This window comes from Argentina silus (genome assembly GCF_951799395.1).
Source record: "Argentina silus genome assembly, chromosome: 22".
Classification (NCBI taxonomy): domain Eukaryota; kingdom Metazoa; phylum Chordata; class Actinopteri; order Argentiniformes; family Argentinidae; genus Argentina; species Argentina silus.
Genome location: NC_139676.1, coordinates 12,129,452 through 12,139,451, shown reverse-complemented (window position 1 = coordinate 12,139,451; position 10,000 = coordinate 12,129,452). Strand labels below are relative to the sequence as shown.

Sequence of the window (10,000 nt, the reverse complement as noted above, 5' to 3'; positions counted from 1 at the left end):
CACAGCAGCCCAATCACTGCGCACGCTTGCGAGAGCGCATTCCAGCTATTTTAGTGGGGCAAGACCTGCCGTATAACGCCACATGCACATAGACTGCGCAATGCGGTCGAGGTCCGGCAGAAATCCATCAATGGGATGTGGTGCGCAGGGTTGCGACTTGGCAGCTGCACGGGACTGCTGCATTCCGGATTCTGCATATGTGGGAACAATCTGTGCTGCGGCACTGTGGCAGAAGTCGTTTAGATGCAGCCAGTCGATGATGACAGCGCGTCCCAAACCACCCAGCCCAGCTCCCAGTCACCACACTGTGCTGGCAGGGGGAAAACCATCTGTTTTTAGTTTTTTGGATCGCAATCGTTTTGTCGTTTTGTCCCATAGCCCCTACTCAGCGTCACCAGTCTAGTGACGTACAGTATACACTCACCGAACACTTTGTTAGGAACACCTGTACTCCTTCTCATGGTGGAGGTGGTGGAACCCCTCTACACCTTCCCATGGTGGAGGTGGTGTAATGATGTGGGGAATGTTTACTTGGCACACTTTGGGCCCGTTTAATACCAATCAATCATCGCTTGAATGCCACAGCCTATTTGAGTATTGTTGCTGACCATGTGCATCCCTTCATGGCCACAATTTACCCATCTTCTAATGGCTACTTCCAGCATGATAATGCACCAAAGCAAAAGTCGTCTCAAACTGGTTTCACGAACATGACAATGAGTTCAGTGTTCTCCAGTGGCCTTCCCAGTCACCGGATCTGAATCCAATAGAACACCTTTGGGATGTGGTAGAACGGGAGATTCACAGCTTGAAAGTGCACCTGAAAAATCTGCAAGAACTGCGTGACGCAATCACGTCATCATGGACCAGAATCTCAAAGGAATGTTTCCAACATCTTGTGGAATCAATGCCACAAAGAATTTATAGTGTTCCTAATAAAGTTCTCGGTGAGTGTATATCTATGCTTTAGGCCATGAGTGACCCCCATATGATCCCCAGCACCAAGCTGCTTAAGCATTCACACCACTTCACACCACCCACAAAGGTCATGATTGCCTGAACCTGACTGGGTTAGGGTTAGGGTTAGGGTTAGGGCCAGTCACTCCCCATCATTCTCATCACAGTAGGGGTTTACCGTCGACCTCAACCCCTGTAGTTCTCAACTGCAGTTCTATAGAACTTCAAATACAGCCCTGCTCAGAATACTGAGGTAAACCCCTGTGATCATACTGTAGAGCCCCACTGGCAGAGACAGACGATGTAGGTTACATTCTCATGCAATATGCAGTGGCAGGAGCTTGGGACGACGCTAGGGTGCTAACAGGCTAAAGATCACTCCATCCATAGACCTACTGTATGAGTGCAGGACGTAGCCTAGCCTATGTTAGCGATGTATGCTGCGTGCTAACACGCTAAAGCTAACCGCATACACACTTTATTGGGGCAGTGTCTGTACGTGGCTTAGCCCGTGTTACCGATGTGTGCTGAAGCTAACTGCATACATACTTTATGGGCGCCTAGCCTTTGTTAGCGATGTAGCCTTTGTTAGCGAGCTGCTAACAGCTCCGCTGGGACCCGGAGGGCTAATGGGAACAAGAGCAGACAGTGGAGGCCTTGATGTGGGTGAGTCACCACTGCTGTGCGGCAGCCATAGGGACAAAGGGCATGCATGCATATGAATGCATGGCACAGCTCACCACTGGCACTGCGGCGACACGGGGGACGGTTGAGGGCATTAACCCGAGATGGTGGCGGAGTTTTGACCTATATAGAGTCAGAGATGAAAGGGCATCATCGTGAAGAGGTTGTGGCCGCCACGTCCGACACGCAACATTAATTATTCAGTGATCAAAGGCTGTAACGATGGAAGGCGGTGGATCATTACTCAAGGAGGGTTTGTGTTGTGGCACTAGGTTTCTTTTGGAAAAAGTGGACAGAGATAATAAAGTTTTCAGTTCAGTCAATACATTTTTGACAATCCTTCCCGAGCCGTCGCGACATAACCTTTAAGGGTTTAAGTGACCAATTAGCAGAAGGTATTAAACCAGCATTTCTGATCAATTCCGATCCTCGTGAATGGGGAGGACGCAGGGGAGAAGCACTGCAGCCTAAAAACCTCATACTGGGCAGAAACGCAACATCAATACAACTCAATGGAAGCCCATTATGTTAGAATCGATCGATACAAACATGGCAACCCCTAATTGACTGAACTAGTGACTACTTCTCTCGCACTTTGCTGGCTTCACTTCTACATACATCAGTGGCCAAGGGCTCTGGTTCCCATACATGTTAAGAGCTAACTGAGAATTTCCCTAATTTTAGAGTTTATCTTTTAGTGTTGTTTTACTTTGTTGTAGTTTAAGGCCACGTTGAATTATACAATCAATAGTCAGCTGCACAGTATGGCACGTACTTAAACTAGCAGCTTTTACATGATTAACGCACACATGCATGCACAAGCGGCATTTTCTCTAATGTACACACTTTAAAACACACTTAAGAACAATACACCAGACGCACACACACACACACACACACACACACACACACACACACACACACACACACACACACACACACAGAAACAGACGCACCCACCCACACACCCACCCACACACACACACACACACACACACACACACACACACACACACACACACACACACACACACAGAGAAACAGATGCACACACACACACACACACAGCCCCCCCCCCCCCCCTCCCCACCTTACAACTGATTGCTTGTGGTTGAAGGAGCTATCGTGAAGTTCTACTGCTGAACCACCCCTTTCATCAGACCAACCACTTTCTTAAATGAGTGCGACTGTGTTTGTTGTTGCACCTTTTTTTTTGAGTGATAAGCAACTTGTCACTCTGTAGCGCGGGATAAAACACGAGTTACAGAATATCATATCGATTAATAGAAGGACCTGTTTCTGTTGAGTGTGTGAAAAAAGGGGGAGGGAGGGAGAGAGAGAGAGAGAGAGAGAGAGACAGAGAGAGAGAGAGAGAGAGAGAGAGAGAGAGAGAGAGAGACAGAGAGAGAGAGAGAGACAGAGAGAGAGAGAGAGAGAGACAGAGAGAGACAGAGAGAGAGAGAGAGAGAGAGAGAGAGACAGAGAGAGACAGAGAGAGAGAGAGAGAGAAAGAGAGACAGAGAGAGAGACAGAGAGAGAGACAGAGAGAGACAGAGAGAGAGAGAGAGAGAGAGAGAGAAGCAGGGAATTCAAAGAGATGAGCGAGAGGAAGAAACAAAAAGGAGGAGAGACAGAGAAAGGCAGAGCGAGGCAGAGAGATACAGAGAGAAAGGCAGAGAGATAGAGAGAGTGACAACGGTGACTGACACTTGCTGTCTTCTCTTCCTTCAGAGGAGATCACATGGTGCCCGCGTTTCTTTGAAGTGCGTGTGTGAGAGAGAGAGAGAGAGAGAGAGAGAGAGAGAGAAAGAGAGAGAGAGAGAGAAAGAGACAGAGAGAGAGAGAGAGAGTGAGTTTGTGACTGTGTGTGTGTGTGTGTGTGTGTGTGTGCGTGCGTGTGTGTGTGTGTGTGTGCATGTGCGTGTGTGCGTGTGCGTGTGTGTGTGTCTGTGTGCGTGCGCGTGTGTGTGTGTGTGTGTGTGCTGGCAGCTCTGTCAAGTCAAACCGGGAAAAGTGGAGCGGAACAGCTTTCACGTGTTTAACACCATAGAAGCACTCTGAGTCTTTGAATGCAATCTCTCTCAACTCTGCTGTTGACAGGCACCAGGAGAGGTACTGTACTGTTACTGTAGATGGTTAAGAATGAACAGGTACGATACTGTAGGTACGGATATGATGGTTACATTTTGGATTGGATTGGACAGCGAGAATTCCATATTATAACATGGAAAACCCATCATATCATAACCCATATAAAACCCATTTCAAATGTGTGTGCGTGCGTGTGTGCGTGTGTGTGCGTGCGTGCGTACGTGTGTGCGTGCGTGCGTGCATGTGTGTGTGCGTGCGTGCATGCGTGCGTACGTGTGTGAGTGCGTGTGTGCGCGCGTGCGTGCGTGCGTACGTGTGTGAGTGCGTACGTGTGTGCGTGCGTGCGTGCGTGTGTGTGCGTACGTGCGTACGTGCTCCTGTGTGTAGAAATGGTCGCCTGAAAGAAGGTTAAGTGGCTACAGAACGAGTGGAGAACAAGTGAAGAAAAGAACAGGGCGAACAACTCCGGTTCAGAGCTGCACACCACTTCAAAGAGATCAAGTCAATTAAAAAACACAATAACAAAGAATTTGCACAACAATGGGGAGTCACTGTGCGCGTAATGACAGCAGAGGAGTTCTACAAAGGAGGCGTCTAGTGTAGCAGTGGGAAGATGAGGATGATTGTCAAAGAATGCTGTCTTCCACCGTGCTCAGTCAAGCGTCTCTTTCAATTTCACAAAGACAGACACAGACAGACACAGACAGACACAGACACACACAGACAGACACACGCACGCGCACACACGCACGCACGCACGCACGCAAGCACGCACGCACGCACACGCACACACACACAGACACACACAAACGCTGCCTCTGTTACATTGGTCTCTATGGTACTGGTCTGTTTGTGGTCAGATTGTGTCAGGCTACGGTCAATGGTTAGGAGGTATCCTCTCCTGTCCAATCAGAAACGAGTGGTACACCAAACATGTGACACCCATGTGATCTCCTGCCACAGCGTCAACACAACAAGTCAACTTTTCAGTTAAAGTCTTATTGAGATGTTCAGATGCCTTGTGACTTTCTCCCTCATGACTTCAATCCGCTGAATATTTATTTGGCATATAAACAGCAAATATAGAACAACACTCATACTTAATAATTCATAATTAGCTTGATACATACAAATTACCTAACTCAATGTCAACACACTGATTTGTGTGTGTGTGTGTGTGTGTGTGTGATAAGTGCGTATATGGCCTCCAGTACATAAACATCACATGGCATTTGTTGACATCCATACACCAGTGTTCCATTTGACACACATGTCTTAAATGCTCACGACTGCAACCGTCCCCGTGTAACCATGACGATTTCGCTTTTCCACCCACACCCTCCGCATCCCTCATCCCTTCTCTCATCCTTCCTTTATTCTCTGTTCGTTCCTGCCCGGGCAGGCTTCCAGCTCCATTGTGGAGAAAAACTGGGTTACAGTAGCATCTCCTGACTCCTGGTTCTCCACATCCACATTTCTCTCCTCCAATTCCATTTCATACTTTCCTCCCTTTCTCTTTCTCTCCCTCTCCGCACACCCTCCCCCCTCCCCACCCCCCCCCCCCCCCCCTCTGTCTCCCTCTCTCTCTCTCTCTTTTAGTTGAACACATCCTGTTTGGGCTCACTGAGGTCTTTATACACTCTGTGAGGTGTGAAGGGCCACTACTGTACTGCTCTCTCTCTCTCTCTCTGTCTCTCTCTCTCTCTCTCTCTCTCTCTCTCTGTCTCTCTCTCTCTCTCTCTCTCTCCATTATTTTGCTCGCCCTTTCTCTGCGCCCTCTCTCTCTTCTTTCTCTCTGGTAGAAAAGATGGGGATCCATCCTCCCTTTCTTTTATCTTCAATCGCTGTCATTCTCTCCCATAATCTTGACAGAGCGGTTTTATAGAGTAGCCGTAAAAGAGAAAAGGCCACACTTTAACTCTTAATCTGGTGAGTTGAGTGGGATAAAGAGGCTAATCTCAGTGAGTGAGGACTGGGTTAGGACAATTCTCCTATAATATATGTGCCATTTAGCTGACGCTTTTATCCAAAGCGACTTACATTGCAGTGAGTGCATACATTTCAGTATATATGGTCCCAGCAGGAATCAAACCCACAACCTAAGTGTTGTTAGCGCCATGCTCTACCAACTGAGCCACAGAGGACCACTCCTCTCTGCAGGTTGGGCCGGAGGGTAGAGTGAGTAGGGGGTAGGGGGGGGTGGACTACATAAAAAAAAAATATATATAAATAAATAAATTGGCTTCTGGCATTACGACTGCCAATGGCCCCTGGTGTGAGCATTGATTACCTTGTCTTATGATGACTGGTGAGTAGATGATTCACATACTTAAACAAATGTATTTGTTGTGAGTCGCTTTGGATAAAGGCGTCTGCTAAATGCCATGAATGTAAATGTAAATGTAAACACACAATGTAAAAAGACCCAGTCCCACAGCATTTATCATGCATGTTTGGATCTTAGTATACATGCAAGCCCACCTGGAGTGGCCTTCAAAACCGTCACACTAAACAAACTCAGAAAACAAGCTGCGTCTGCTCCCTTCAATCCCTCCCTCTTTATTTCTCTCTGTCTTTGCCTCCCTCCCCCCTCCCTCTCTCTCTCTCTCTCTCTCTCTGTCTTTGCCTCCCTCCCTCCCCCCCCTCTCTCTCTATCTCTCTCTGTCTTTGCCTCCCTCCCCCCCCCTTTCTCTCTCTCTCTCTCTCTCTCGCTCACTCACTCTCCCTCTCTGTCTCTATCTCTCTCTGTCTTTGCCTCCCTCCCCCCCCCCCCCCCTCTCTCTCTCTCTCGCTCACTCACTCTCCCTCTCTCTCCCTCTCCAAACTATTTCATGAGCTTAGGTTTAGTCACAGAGAACGGTTCTCCAGGGCACCAGTATTTAACATTAGGTGTGTTTGTGTGTGTGTGTGTGTGTGTGTGTGTGTGTGTGTGTGTGTGTGTGTGTGTGTGTGTGTATGTGACCTACATACAAAGGTGCTAAAATAAACTTTAACTCTGAAGCTAAGTCATTATTTCCTCCCCTAAACCTCTCCTTCTATCCTTTCTATGCATTGACTAAAGCGCTAGCTGCTAACAGCTTTAGACGCTAATACCATATGACATCAAGCCTACAATCAGTGTTAAGATGTTAAGCTACTAATTGCTCACAACTTAACCCCTCATTGTCCGGGTTGAGGGGTGTGTCGTCATCTCACACACACACACACACACACACACACACACAGTGACACACACACACACACACACACACACACAGTGACACACACACACACACACACACACACACACACACACACACACGCACACACACACACAGACACACCCACCCACCCACACACACACACACACCCACCCACCCACCCACACACACACACACACACACACACACACACAAAGCAGTAATTTTGACTGCTCTTTCAACTCCGGCGTTGCCATGTCGATGGGTAATTACAACTGGAGGCTGTGGGGTTGAAGTGCCGAGGGTTTCAGCGCCGGCAGAAATGTGCAGTACTCAGCCTCGCACCAGTCATCCCCAATGATTCTCTCCGCCAGCCCTCCCATTCACATCCACGCCGGTGAGATTCCTCCTTCACCCAGCAGAGTCAGCCCGTCCCCGCGGCGCGGGAAGGTAGAGGCTGCAAGCTGTTGTCCGCCCCCTCACTCACCATAATGTATTGGTAACGTGCTGACTTTTTTTCGTGCATTTGAGAGCGAGCGTGGAGAGAGAGAGAGAGACGCACACCCACGTGCATGCTAGACACACAAGCACGCATGAGGGCACACACACATAAACATTCATAAACACAGTCCTCACATGTGCAAACTCATACAGACACATACAGTAGTGTGGATAGTATTACCCACCCACCCCCCACTCCCCCAATTACACCCACACACATGCGTGTTCCTTCCTGTTTTCATGGTGATTTATGGCTACAATCAGCCGGTGCCTTAGGAGATGATGAGGTCAGACCTACAGTTGTATTGAATGGAATTGAGCCCTGTAGCATCAAACACTCCCTCCCTGTGCTATATTTGATATGTAGGTACTGGAGTAATATAGAGCTGGGCTCAGAGCTGCTGGAGCCCCACTGATGCCACTGGACAGCAGCACAGATGAGGGACTGGAGGGGGAAGGACAGGAGGTCAGATGCACGGACACACGGACACACGGACACACGGACACACATACGGTATAGCTGACGTATGTGCTGACGAACCTCACCTCACGTACAGTGCCTTCGGAAAGTATTCAGACCCCTTCACTTTTTCCCCATTTTGTTGTGTTATAGACTCAATTTAAAATGGATTAAGTTAAAATAATTTGCCATCAATCCACACACAATACCCCAGAATGACAAAGTGAAAACAGGTTTTTAGAAATGATTATTTTTCCTTGCATTAAGATGGACTCAATTCAACTTATTGAGTGATTTGTTTATGACATTTTTTTTTGCTTTTTAGCTCATTTTAAGAGTGTCATAGCAAAGGGTCTGAATACATATGTACCTGGGGTATTTCTGTATTTCAATTTTAATAAATTTACAGAAATTTAAAAAAAAATGTGTTTCCGCTTTGTCACTCTGGGGTATAGTGTGTGGATTGATGGCAAATTCTTTTAACTTAATCCATTTTAAATTGAGTCTATAACACAACAAAATGTGGAAAACGTTCCAAAGGCGCTGCATTTGCAGTAGATACTTCTACATGCACTGATAGCTTATGGATACATATTTGATATCCTAAGGGTATATGTACATATTGTATGCATGGGAAAGAGATGTGAGAAATATTACACACACACACGGATGTGCGCAAACCTACAATACACACACACTGTACACACACACACACACACACACACTGCACACACACACACACACACACACACACACACACACACACACACACACACACACACACACACACATATGCTCTGTATGCAGCTGCTATTCACATAAATTGCTTTTCTTACTTTATCTTGAAGAGATTACAAAAAATAATTATTTTCAACAGTACTGCTTCCACCACACACGTGTGCCTAAATCCACAGACACCACATGCTTTAAGCTATATGAAGTGTGTGTGTGTGTGTGTGTGTGTGTGTGTGTGAGAACATAGTCTTACCGTGACGGTGGGGATAGCGGTGACCAGTGAGTAGACCAGCACCGGCGGTGCCTTGCTGTCATCTTCCGGTCCCGGGTACGGTTTGGAGAACGTCTTGTCGAAACAGAAGAACCCCTGGACGTGGACGGGGAACGTGTCGGTATACTCAAAGTAGTACGCCAGGAGAACCGTACCAGCCATGATCACCAGCTGGAAATAGAACATGGTTCCGGAGTTAGAGCGTCAGACAAGGGAACGCGAAGGATGCGCTGGAGCCTGTGTGTGTGTGTGTGTGTGTGTGTGGATGGGTGTGTGTGTGTGTGTGTGTGTGTGTTAGTGTCTGGGTGTGTGTGTTAGTGTGTGGGTGTGTGTGAAATGTAGCAATAAAAAATAAATGAAGTAAAGCCTGAGCAACAAGAAGAAAAGAAGAGAAGAAGCGGTTCCTTTGGAGAGGGGTGACAGAAGATTCCAGAGTGTGTAAAATGAGTCAAGTGAAAGAGAGAAAGAGAGAGAGAGAGGGAGGGAGAGAGAGAGAGAGAGAGAGAAAGAAAGAGAGAAAGAGAGAGAGAGAGGGAGGGAGAGAGAGAGGGAGAGAGAGAGAGAGGGAGAGAAAGAGAGAGAGGGGGGGGGGAGAGAGAGAAAGAGAGAGAGAGAGAGAGAGAAAGAGAGACTGAGAGAGAGAGAGAGAGAGAGACAGAGAGAGAGAGAGAGAGAGAGAGACAGAGATTCTGCGGTACTGAACTGAACAGAGGAAAATAAAGGAATGAGTTGAGAGTGGAAAAGAGAGAGAGAGAGAAGAGAGAGAGAGAGAGAGAGGCAAGGAGAGAGAGTGCACAAGTGCACTCATGGGAGAGAAGGAGGGGTGTGTGTGTGTGTGTGTGTGTGCTGTCAATCACATTGAGTGTGTGCATGAGTGGCTGTGTGTACTAGAGTGTGACGTAAAGTACAAACCACACAGACACACATGCAGACCACAGTGAATAAAGTATGATACACACTTACTACAGAGAGAGAGAGAGAGAGAGAGAGACAGAGAGAGAGAGAAAGACAGAGAGAGAGAGAAAAACAGAGAGAGAGAGAGAGAGAGACAGTGAGAGAGAGAGAGACTGAGAGAGAGAGAGAGAGAGAGAGAGAGAGAGAGAGGGAAGGGGAGAGAGAGGG

General features: G+C 47.5%; 1 protein-coding gene and 1 pseudogene across 2 annotated transcripts in view; one reads left to right on the top strand and one right to left on the bottom strand.

Annotated features, from left to right (window-relative positions):
* klf1 (Kruppel like factor 1 (erythroid)) overlaps nt 1-10,000 on the top strand; it is a 165,735-nt gene that overhangs the window by 88,505 nt on the left and 67,230 nt on the right. The window lies entirely within an intron of this gene.
* LOC310821545 (phospholipid phosphatase-related protein type 5-like) overlaps nt 1-10,000 on the bottom strand; it is a 26,618-nt pseudogene that overhangs the window by 10,446 nt on the left and 6,172 nt on the right. The window contains exon 2 of the transcript in view: nt 8,861-9,049. The product of the transcript in view is annotated as a phospholipid phosphatase-related protein type 5-like (transcript). The remainder of the gene's footprint in view (nt 1-8,860; nt 9,050-10,000) is intronic.